Genomic DNA, 11,636 nt, shown 5'->3' with positions numbered 1-11,636 from the left:
GTTTGGTTACCGAGATATCTTTCAAAGAGTGCTAGGGAGTAGTACAACTTAATTATTTCAGATATTTTTGACAAAGTGTATCACCATAAATTTCTCAGCCGTCTATCAACCGATTCGGGTTCTTAAGGCCCGAAACGAAAGCTACTGCACCCTAGAAGAACGCTTTTGAATTTCATTCCGATTGGACATTTTGTAACCGAGATATCTTTCAGGGAGTACTTTGGAGTAATACAACTTAACTTTTTAAGAGGTCTTTGACAAAATGCTTCATAATAAATGAATCAGCCGTGTGTCAATCGATTTGAGTTCTCTCAGCATCAAATGAAAGCTACAGCATCCAAGTAGTATGCTATTAAATTTCATTTTTTTTTTTCGATTGGACGTTTGGTTACCGAGATATCTCTCGAAGAGTACTTATGAGTCATATTTCTAAACTTTTTAAGATTTTTGACCAAGTGTATCATAATAAATATTTCGGCCGTTTGTCAATCGATTTAAGTTCTCTTGGCACCAAATGAAAGCTACAGCATCCTTGTAGATCACCCAGAAATTTTATTTCGATTGGACATTTGATTACAGAGATATCTTTCGAAGAGTGCTTAGGATTTATACAACTAAACTTTTTGAGATTTTTGAACAATTGTATAATAATAAATATCTTAGCCGTCTGTGAACCGATTTCGGTTATCCTGGCACCAAATGAAAGCTACAACATTCTAGTAGAACCCTATACAATTTTTTTAGGATTGGACATTTGATTACCGAGATATCTTTCAAAGAGTACTTGGGAGTAATACAGATTAACTTTTTGAGAGATTTTGGACCAAGGGTACCATAATAAATATCTCAGCCATCTGTCAACCGATTTGGGTTCTCTAAGCACCAAATGAAAGCTACAATATCCTTGTATGAGGCCCTGAAATTTTATTCCGTTTCGACATTTGATTACTGAGATATCTTACGAAGAGTATTTCAATAAATTTTTTTTTATTATTATATTCACTTGTTATTTTGCATTAGTTTTTCACCAGTCTATGGGAAATTATTTTTCATAAATTATGCTGATTTCATACAAAGTGTATTCTAGCAGGTTATTATTTTCAACAAAATTATAATTAACAATTTACAAATACACATGAATTTTATGAAAACTAACAATATGTTAAATGAAAGCTTTGAATTTATATATTGTGGGAAAAATGCAAGAACCGGACAGCCAAAATAACTTGTTAATGCCAAAACTGATTAACTTAGTAGATATATCATTTTTGTCCTTTTTACACCATAACCATGAATACCAAGTACTTCGGAGCTAATTTATTCGACTGATTAAGAGATATTAGACAAAGTGCATCTCGCTGATTTTCTTATCCATTTGTTAATCGATTCAAGATTATTTGGCAGTTAACAAAAGATACAATATTCCAGAATATGAAAGCTATTTTTTCAGACTAAAATATTAACGCGCACTGAAACGGCAAAAATTAGCAATAGCCAATATCTCACAAAAATAATATTAAAACTATCAAAGTCTTTGATAACAGAGAGATGTTCCTTCTTTTCATCATCTGCTCAAAAAACTATTGAAAAATATCCATAGGATTGCCAGTTATTCAACAAAAACCGAAATTTTTATTGCTCCACCCATACAAAGTGTTAGGCGATTTTGATCAAGTTTATTGCTAATTTCTAATTTTTAATTGTGCGATAATATAGCTGCCATTTTTTTAACATTCCATATAAGATTCTAGGAGGTGTCTGGCATTTCTGGTAAGTCCATGGTCTGATGCTATTTTGGGAACCAATTCACTAGATGTCACATCCACAATATTTTCTAGAACTTTTAATCAACCACACAAAATAAATTTGCTTAATACGCATCATACAATACAATAATAAGTGTAAGAAGGGTTCTGTTCACCATAGGTGGATTAAATCGGGTTTTTTTTGCACTGATCGATTCCTGATAATGCATGTCATCGTTCGGAGAGAAATAATTATGAACTTTGCTCCCATACCAGCGCTAGAGCTAGAAAAGTAACTGTGTACATTTCACACAGGGGTGGAGGCTGATCAAGTAGTACACAAATCTGTGTACATTTTACACAAGCCTCTGTTGTTTCGTTTTAGGGTGCAGCGTCGCATCCTCAGAGCATCCCGCTGGAGCGCTTCGGAGAGGATCGCTTCCCTTCGGCTGGAAAGTTGCAAGAAAATTCCGCATTGACGTGATCGGAAATTCATTCCGGAGCGTGGAGGCTCGGCTGGCTCCATTCAGGGTCGCTGTCGGAGAATCCTTCATGACAGAACGTGAAGCAATTCACAGTGCGAGGTCGGCCGGACGCCGTCGGCGACTAACGTCAGCACGACCGAACACCCTTGGGAACGCATTCCAAGACGCAGTCGGATGTCCTCGACGAGTGTGGAGCGGTCATGAGCGATTCCAAGCAACAGCATCAAAATTAAGGAAAATTTTTAATTCATGATTTTCTATTGAACTGAAACTTTGCACAGTTTTTCAGTTCCATCTAAATCGCCATTTTTCGATGTCAAATTTTTATTTAGAGCCACGACTAACTTTTCAAAAGGGTGTATGTGAAAATGGTTCAAAAATATTCAAAAATATGCACAGCAAAAACGGATTGTTCGATTGTTATGAATTTTTCAGCAAAGTTAGATAGCTAAATGGTGATTTCTAAGAAAATATACACTGTGAAAAAAAATCTATTTTATCATTGAAAAACATCATTTTTGTCACAAAAACTCAAATATCTCAAAACCCTATCTTTTTACCAACTTGAATTTTTTAGGGAAAACGGTCCATTGTATTAGCAATCTACCATAAAAATTTGGTGATGGTAAACTAATAAACAAAAAAGTTATAACATTTCAAAAATTTCACAATTTTTACATTTAGTAAAAAAAATTTTTCTGTGTAAATTATTTCGGCCGGGAATCGCGATTTGATGCTGATTTTATTGTTCAGCAAAGTTAGATAACTAAATGGCGATTCCTAAGAAAATATACACTGTGAAAAAAATCTTTTTTAACATTAAAAAATATCATTTTTGTCACAAAAACTCAAATATCTCAAAACCCTATCTTTTTACCAACGTAATTTTTTAGAGAAAACGGTCCATTGTATTAGCAATCTACCATGAAAATAAACAAAAAAGTTATGACAATTCAAACATTTCACAATTTTCACATTTAGTAATAATTTTTTTTAGTGTAAATTATTTCGGCCGGAAATTGAAGTTTGATGCTGATTTTATTGTTAATGGCCTTGCGTGAGTAAAACAAGTTGTTTTTATTATATATTATATATACATATAATATAATATACTATGTACCGTAATGTTCCGATTTTATCACGCCCTCCGCGCATTAGTCGTTTATTCATTAATTTGCTGTTACATTTGAGGACAAGTGTTTTCCCTCTTCTTCAAGATGAATGTTGAAAGCGTGTTTTGCAACGTTAAAAATATTGAAATGGGTATAGATGTTGAAGAATATTACAGGGCATTTTTGAAAAGGGGCGTAATTAAATTGTTTAAACAGATGTCGCTGATGGCAATTTCTCAGTTGTTGTCGTTTTCGAACTTCCTGCGCCCTGCTTTACCGATGATATACAGATGGCTCGTTTGTCAAATTCTAGACGGCAGGACGTGCAAATGCGTAATTTTGTACACAATGTGGACATTTGGGCATAACCAGTCTCTTTCAGTTTATCTATGGTGCTTTCGGTGAGATTTCGTAACTCTTTTGAACATTTTTTTTCATCAAACGGTCTACAAGAGAGCGTTGAGTTGAAGACCTTTGAGAAAGCGACTGTTCATCTTGTTCGTTAGATTATAATAAACAAAATCACTTATTAATTTTAACTTACTTGTTTGGTGTTGGTGGCTGAAGAAAAAAAATACTATACAATTTTTAATATTCATAGCGGTAGTATTTTTTTGTTTTTTTCGTGAGCATTGTCAGGTATGTATACAGACAAACAAACGTAACACTGGCGAAATTTTCATTGACCACGCCTTCAACGATCATTTTGAATCTTGGTTGTGGCTTTCATAACAAGAAGAGCGCCCATCGTTTTTCTTTGCGTTTGACGTTTCACACTAGCGCCTTCTGATGACGATATTGCACAACGCAGTGTTTCGTGAAACATTTCCACCAGGTGGTGATAGTGTGAACTGGGCGATGAATTTTCACTAAAATTGTTCTAGGCGTTTCGTCTGTTTGTCTGTGGTATGTACCTCTTATGCATTTGTTGTTGTTGAAGTTACTCGCATTCTTCCGATCATAAAGTCTGTTCTCTACACACTTAATTTTGATTACCGAGTTCGGTAATTTTTTGACGAGATTAAAACTGCTGAGCACCGAACTCGTTCAGCAAAAATGCATTGTTTACCTTTTCCATACGATTTTGACAGTTGTTTTACTGAGCCTCAGTAAAATCGATTACCGAAACTACCGAGATCGTACTGCTGTTATAATCTCGTCAAAAAAGTACCGAACAGGCAATTCAGAAATAAGTGTGTAAGAGGGATTTTTTTTGCGGATAAACTAGACGTATACGCGTATAAAAAAACTTTTATTATACAGCTTTTGTCTTAAAAATAAATTCAATTCCATTTTTCTTATAATCAACAGCTTTTCAACACTATCAAGGGATTTTTTCACCAGTCACGTACAATAAAAAGTATGACAATCTCAATATTTTTGATCACAACACTGGATCGCGTCTAAGCTTCAAATAGATACTATAGTAATTACGAATAATCAAACTAAAGTATCATGAAAACAACTTGTTTAATTCAGGCGGTAGCCTTTACAATAAAATCAGCATCAAAATATAATTCTCGAAATAATTTACACAGAAAAAAAATTTTTTTTGTTACTAAATGTAAAAATTGTGAAATGTTTGAAATGTCATAACTTTTTTGTTTATCAGTTTACCATCACCAAAATTTTATGGTAGATAGCTGATATAATGGGCCATTTCCCCTAAAAAATTGAAGTTGGTAAAAAGATAGGGTTTTGAGATATTTGAGTTTTTGTGACAAATATCATATTATTTCAAAGTAGAAAAAGAAATTTTTTACAGTGTATATTTTCTAAGGAATCATCATTTAGTTATCTAACTTTGCTGAAAAATTTATAACAATCGAACAATCCGTTTTTGCTGTACAGCTTTTAGAATATTTTAGAACTATTTTCGCATACACCCTTTTGAAAAGTTAGTCGTGAGTGAATATGAAGGTTTAATATCAAAAAATGGCGATTTATATGAAATTGAAAAACTGTGCAAAGTTTCAGATATTTTTGAAATGGTCGCTCAGGATCGACTGACATGACTCCGTGGAATTCCTCCTTTGTTAACGCAAACCGCGTAAATGGTAAATTTACTAAAACGTGGCATTGTGATATACAGAAGACCCCAAAACGTCGCAGCTTCCCCTGGTCTTATATGATCTTTCTTAAAACAAATAGCTCCACCGTGTCGAGAGCTCATCTGTATATGCAAAGAGTTGAGAACGCATGGTTGGCATTGTCACCACCATATATTTCAGACTGTGGAAAAAGCTTACGATCCTGACATAAACAACTGAATATTATGTACGTTTGGCACCTTGCTTGTGTTTGCGGAAAGGCTTGTCGGCATCGATTTGGCTCAGCCATTGCATTGTGCGAGAATGTCTAAACCGAAAAATAAACGAGCGAACGTGAGCTGTGACATGGCAAGATAAAAATTGTTGACATTCATAAGCGATGATAAAGTCGGTGTAAGTTTTGGGGAGAAGAGTTTTTTTTTTTTGCAAATTTTAGATTCATTCTTGAGTCGGGGTTCTCTGTGTTTTGAAAATATTTTAAAAGGGATTCAACATTACATTTCAAGTAAGAGGTTGTCTGAGTGCTTGTGGAATACGCATAGAATCTACACTCTTAGAAAAAATCGTGTAAATTTAAGTTCGCTTGGATGCACATAAAAGGAGCGGCCCGTTTGACACAAATTTACGTCTTCTATCACAAATAAAGTCGAGCTAGCAATCGCTAGAGCCGAAGCGAAAGATAAAACATATGTAAGTAAAATAATGAACTGGATTCGAACTCTGCTCCGCTGATTGAGAGACACGTACTATATCTCTCGGCTGTATCACCGAGTTGTGAGACAAATGATAAATGCACAACTGTTTCTACTATCTGGTCAGATAGGTTTGTTGACATCTTGTGCAACCAACTGGAACTTACATGATGGATGTAAAATTGAGTCAATTTTGCCATTCAGTCATGAAATGTTTACGTACGTTGATGGTTTACATCACGTGTAAATTCCTATTTTTTTAAGAGTGCAGTTACTCAAAGTTTTGCTCAAACAGCACAATTGTTAAGGACTTCAAATGGTACATGGAAAACTTTACTCTCAGTCCTGCCTGAGCACTCATGGTGGTGCAAGTGGGTCAAATTGAAAGATCTCCATCCTGGTCGATTACTTGCCATCACCTTGATCTGTGGCCAGGGCAAATTGCCGAATTTCTTTATTTCTTTGCTGAGGCTGCACTGTCATGAGCCTCTTCTTTTTTTTTTTGGTAGAAAGTTGAAATCTGCTGATTAGATACCGAAATCTGGGTTCTCGGGTTATGTGGGTTTCGACTCACTGAAACCTCGTCTCTCTTCCTAACCTTCGCAGCACGCCCGTTAGGGATGACTACGAGAAGAAGGAGTACAGTTTAATAGTGAGCGTTCCACGAGAAAAATGCTGCATGGGCGAGAATGCTGCAACACCTTACGAGAGCGAATGATGCACGTCATAGACAGGCGCGGAACAGGCAGAGCTCTGTCTCCCGGATGAAGAAGCGCCAGAAGGAAGAACGAGATCGCGAAGCGTAGAAGAACTGTACCGCGCTAAGGACACACGAAAGTTGTACAAGAAGCTGAACCGCTCGCGCAGAGGCTTTGTGCCATAAGTCGTCATGTGCCTCGATAATCACGGGAATATTCTCACGCGCGTGAGGTGGTCTAGAGGTGGCGGCAGCATTACGATGAACACCTCAATGGCCGTTGCAAGCACCGAAGGTGCCGAAGGTGGCGCGGTAACAGATCCAGGAGTACGTGCGCAGGACGAAAGATTTCCAGCCCCTAACCTCCAAGAGATTGAAGAGGAGGTTAGCAGGTTGAAAAACAACAAAGCCGCTGGAGCAGATCAACTACCAAGCGAGTTACTAAAACACGGTGGAGAAGCACTGGCGAGAGTACTACACTGGGTCATTACCAAGGCTTGGGAGGAGTCGGTGGGAGCTAAAGATGGCGTTTCTTAGGCGAAGCATGTTCTAACATCAGTGAGGACTCACCACCTTTGGCATCGCAAGGTGACCGAGCATCATGTGCGCTGCACACGAACTGTTCAAGCGGAGTTTGCCTAGGCGTGGCGGGGGTTCAACAGTGGGCTCTGCTGGGCCTCTTCAGAAATACCACACATCCGGAAGCATCAACTCTGTTCAAGCGAACCGGCACCGCTTCCAAAGTGCCATAGCCTAGTCAGGGGTGCCTCGGGCACATCAGGAGCAATGTCAGTAAGCTCCTGATTACGATATACTGGCACGCGACGATACTGGTCAATGAGATGGAACACTCTAAGAGGACCGCGGAGTAGAGGAGTGCTGGTGGTGACGGCATTCTATCCTCTTAGTAGGGCCGGGTGACACTGACCTGAAACGACGGATGGGCTAATGTCGGAGCCGCCTTCCGTCCCATAAAACCTTGGCAAGGCCTTAGAGTACGTTCCCGATCTGTATCCAGCTTAGGAAACTAACTGGGTGGAGGTAGGTTCAGTTGAAGTATCCTGATTTGCGCTGATCCTGGCTCTGAGCTCAGGTCCCATAAGGGCCTGTGCCAACCCGTGGGTGGCCTCCCTGCTTGCATAGATAACCACCGGGATCCTTGGGCGACTACTTCAGTGGCAGTGAGGGATAGCGGCTCTAAGGGGGACCCTTACAGTAGAGATGGAAACGTATTTAATTAGGGAATCAGAGAATGTGGAGGGTGAGGTGATCAACCCGTTCGCGAAAAGCGGACTGGTCAGATCACCAACGCAGGCGTCGAGGGTAGAATCCCCGCAAGTGTCGGAGTACGGCACTCCGAGGGTCGGGTCGGCAATAGAGGACACGCAGATGAGTGGAGCAGAGCTCACGCGTGCGCTGACCCGCAATAGGGATGGACTTCCGAAGCTGCTGGTGGTCTCCGAACAGCTCGACGAGCTGATCGGATACACCAGTGGGCGGAACAACATCAGCAAAGACCTTAAAAAAGGTCTGCTGAGGCTCCGCGATTCGGTCGCCCAGGCCCGGAGGGAGTACGATCTCCTGTTTGATCGTAGTGCGGGTAGAGAGGAGAGGTCCACGCAAACGGACCGCTCCTCCAAAGAGAGTGTGAGTAAGGTGCAGCCAGGTGGGGCTGCAGAGAGAGGAAAAATCTCGGCCCAAACCAAACGGCCGAGATCGATGGATGAGGAGCGGCCGGTGAGTGGCAAACGCCCGCGTAGTGCGAGTAACGCCAAGCCGGTCGCGAAACGGGCTCGGGGCAAAGAGCCGAAACCCCGAGGTGAGACTGCTAAGAGCGGTAGCAGTGACCAACCGGTCCAAGGGAAGGTGAACCTTTGGATCACGGTTGGCAAGAGAGGGCGCGTAGATAGAGAGAAGGTTTTGAGCAAAACCAAGGCGAAGCCGGCGCGTAAGCGTACGAAAGGCGACGCACTAGTGCTCAAAGCAGAGGGCAACAGCTACGCAGATGTGCTGCGGGCTATGCGGAGCGAGGATCGTCTCTCGGGACTAGGTGCGGATGTTAAAAGCATCCGGCGCACTAGGACTGGAGAGATGATGCTAGAGCTGAAGTAGAATGCCGTTAACAAGGGCTCTTCCTACACGGCTCTAGCACAAGAGGTGCTTGGTGAAAAGGTGCGGGTGAGGGCTCTGACGCCGGAGATGACCATCCAGTGCAAGAACTTGGATGAGATCACCACCGCGGAGGAGCTCTCTGCTGTTCTTAAACAGCAGTGTAATGTGGACGCGCCAAGCGCATCGATCCACATCAGGCGAGGCCCAGCAGGTACGCAGATCGCGACGATCAAGCTTCCAGTCGGGGAAGCGAAGAAAGCGACTGCTAAGGGCATGGTTGAAGTCGGATGGTCGGAATGCCCGCTTAGTGTATGTGAGCCGCCGGAAGTGGGCTTCAGGTGTTTCGGACGAGGCCACAAGTCGTGGGCATGCAAAGGCCCGGATAGGAGCAAGCTCTGCAGAAGATGCGGAGTAGAAGGCCACTTCGTCAGGGAGTGTAAATCGGCGCCAAAGTGTCTGATTTGCACGACGAACAAGGGCCATGTGACGGGTGGGCCTAAGTGCCCAAGCATAAGTGGACGTAACGGCCGAAAATGACGCAAGTCACACAGTTGAACCTGAATCACTGTGAAGCCGCGCAGCAGCTGTTGTGGCAATCCGCCTCGGAGTCGAGTATAGACATCGCACTTCTTTCGGACCCATACCGCATCCCCCCCAATAACGGGAACTGGGTTGCGGATAAGGCCAAGAAAGCGGCGATCTGTACGACCGGTCGGTACCCGGTCCAGGAGATAATCTCCACGACGTGCGAGGGCTTCGCGATTGCGAAGATCGGCGGAGTCTACTACTGTAGCTGCTATGCCCCACCTAGGTGGCCTATAGGTCAGTTCTCGTCCATGCTAGATTCGCTGTCAAGCGCACTAGCTGGACTGAGCCCCTTGGTCATCGGTGGGGACTTTAACGCGTGGGCGGTCGAGTGGGGCAGTCGCTCTACGAACGAGAGAGGTTGGGCTCTACTCGAAGCTATGGCGGGATTGAACGTTGAGATCGCGAATGTCGGCAGTGTAAGCACTTTTAGCAGAAACGGTGCGGAGTCCATCATTGATGTGACCTTCTGGAGCCCAGGGCTTAACCCTAGCTCAGACTGGAGAGTTGATAACGGGTACACGCATAGTGATCACCTGGCGATTCGATACAGTATCAAACAGGGCGGTAGACGGCAGCAGTCGAGGATAAGCGACACTCACCGAGGATGGCTCACCTCGAGTTTCGATAAGCCGGCATTTGTGGAGCGGATGCTCATGGAGCAGAATACAGACTACTTGTCTAGCGACGGTCTAGTTGGTACCTTGAGACGAGCGTGTGATGCGGCAATGCCGAGGCGATCCATACCCAGGAATGGACGAAGACCGGTGTACTGGTGGTGTCAAGAAATCGCGGAGCTCCGTGCATCTTGCCACAGGGCAAGGAGAAGGATGCAGAGAGCCCGGACCGATGAGTCGAGAGCGGAGCGAGAGGTGGCATACAGGGCGGCAAAGTTGGCACTGAACAAAGAGATCAAGGCGCGTAAGCGGGCGTGCTTCAACGATCTCTGTCAGACGGCCAACACAACCCCCTGGGGAGATGCATACCGCTTAGTCATGTGCAAAACGAAAGGCACATCTGCACCACCGGAACGCTCTCCCGCGATGCTGCAGAGGATTGTGGAAACGTTGTTCCCGTACCACGAGGTGAGACCATGGGCACCCACACCGCAAGACCATCCTGGTCCGAGTGAGGTTCCCCCAGTGACGAATGACGAGTTAGCCGCAATTGCGAAATCACTTAAGCTGAACAAGGCCCCGGGCCCGGATGGCATTCCGACGGTGGCTATTAAAGCGGCCATCGAAGCTAGCCCTGACATGGTCAGATCGGCTATGCAGAGATGCTTGGATAGAGGCGAGTTTCCGGAGAGGTGGAAAAGGCAAAAATTGGTTCTACTGCCCAAGCACGGGAAGCCACCAGGGGACCCGTCGGCTTATAGACCAATTTGCCTTTTAGACACGGCCGGGAAACTCCTAGAGCGGATCATTCTGTCAAGGTTATTGGTCTATACCGAGAGGTCGGACAACGCGGGGCTATCAGACAGCCAGTACGGGTTTCGCAAAGGTAGATCGACAGTGGATGCCATTAGGTCGGTGACTGGATTGGCCGAAATTGCGCTGCAGAAAAAGAGAAGAGGCATACGGTACTGCGCGATCGTAACGCTAGACGTTAGAAACGCCTTCAATAGTGTAAGCTGGGCCGCCATAGAGAGCGCCATAACTCGCTTAGGTGTCCCGGCTGGCCTAAGGCGTATTCTGGGTAGTTACTTCCAGAGCAGGGTGCTGATTTACGACACCGAGGATGGCCAAAAACAGTACAATGTCACTGCGGGGGTACCGCAAGGATCCATCTTGGGTCCGGTACTGTGGAACGCGGCATACGATGGAGTACTGAGGCTAGCACTACCATCGGGAGTAAAGTTGGTTGGCTTCGCTGACGACATTTCCCTGGTGGTATACGGTGAGTCGCTCGAAGAGGTGGAATTGACGGCAGCGCATGCGATTGACATAGTGAAGGACTGGATGAGGTCGAGGCAACTGACACTCGCACACCACAAGACGGAGGTGGTGGTGGTGAACAACCGCCAGTCTGCACAGCAGGCAGTGGTCACCACGGACGGGTGCTCGATCGAGTCCTGTCGCTCACTGAAGCTTCTTGGAGCCAAGGTCGACGACAAGTTGAGCTTCAGTAGTCAGGTCGAGTATGCTTGTAAGAGGG

Source organism: Aedes albopictus, chromosome 2, assembly GCF_035046485.1.
Source record: "Aedes albopictus strain Foshan chromosome 2, AalbF5, whole genome shotgun sequence".
In the NCBI taxonomy this organism is placed as follows: domain Eukaryota; kingdom Metazoa; phylum Arthropoda; class Insecta; order Diptera; family Culicidae; genus Aedes; species Aedes albopictus.
This window is presented reverse-complemented; position numbering follows the sequence as displayed.